This window comes from Labeo rohita, unplaced genomic scaffold (genome assembly GCF_022985175.1).
Source record: "Labeo rohita strain BAU-BD-2019 unplaced genomic scaffold, IGBB_LRoh.1.0 scaffold_720, whole genome shotgun sequence".
NCBI classification, from domain to species: Eukaryota; Metazoa; Chordata; class Actinopteri; order Cypriniformes; family Cyprinidae; genus Labeo; species Labeo rohita.
Window position 1 is genome coordinate 1 of NW_026129657.1, and position 846 is coordinate 846.

Genomic DNA, 846 nt, shown 5'->3' on the forward strand with positions numbered 1-846 from the left:
TATGTGTATATATAAACACCACACATATATATTACATATAAAGATTATATGTAATATATATAAAACAAGTAGGTAAGATCTGACCTACGACCTGCAGATTTCCTAATTGTTTAAATAGTTTTAAATCATTTTTACATGTATTTGAGGTAGGTACAGTAAGCATGAAGTATTTTTGCGAGTTGAGTTGTTTTGTTATCTGGTTTTGAAAATAAAAATTAACCTTACTTTACTCACAGCATGTGTGGATCTTGTGTGTAACACGTTTCTCTTTCTTTCAGTGATTCTGCTTGTTAACAGCAGGTGTTCATTACTAATGCTTAATCAGCACTTAATTATTCACTTAATTACCTCATTAACTTCAATACTGCTCAGTGTTACTTTTAAAATACTACTGGTTGTTTCCATATACATGAGCAGTGTTAATTTAGCACTGGAGATTTTGCTGTGCGTTTTGTGGCTATTTATTGTTTTTTGCTCAAGGGACAAAATATTCAAAAAACAAGTTGTGGTCTCCACAAACCATTAATTTCTTACTGTGAGTGTGTTTAATTTTGTATTTTCTTTTCATGATTTCGTGTTTTTTTCAGGACACAGCTTGTCCATGTCAGCATCAAATTTGAGAAGATTTTACCAAATGAAGGATATATTTGCGTCAGAATACTGACCTTTCACATCCGTAACAAAAGATCCAAGCAGTATTTTTAGCTGTCTTATAAAAGTTGGTAAGTCTACACAATTACTTACTGTAGCTGCATTTGTTGTCGTCTGACCCACTGCTGCTCTCTAGACAATATAAAATCGCTGACATCATGTTTCATTATCAATTATAATTGTGTCTCCACTTAC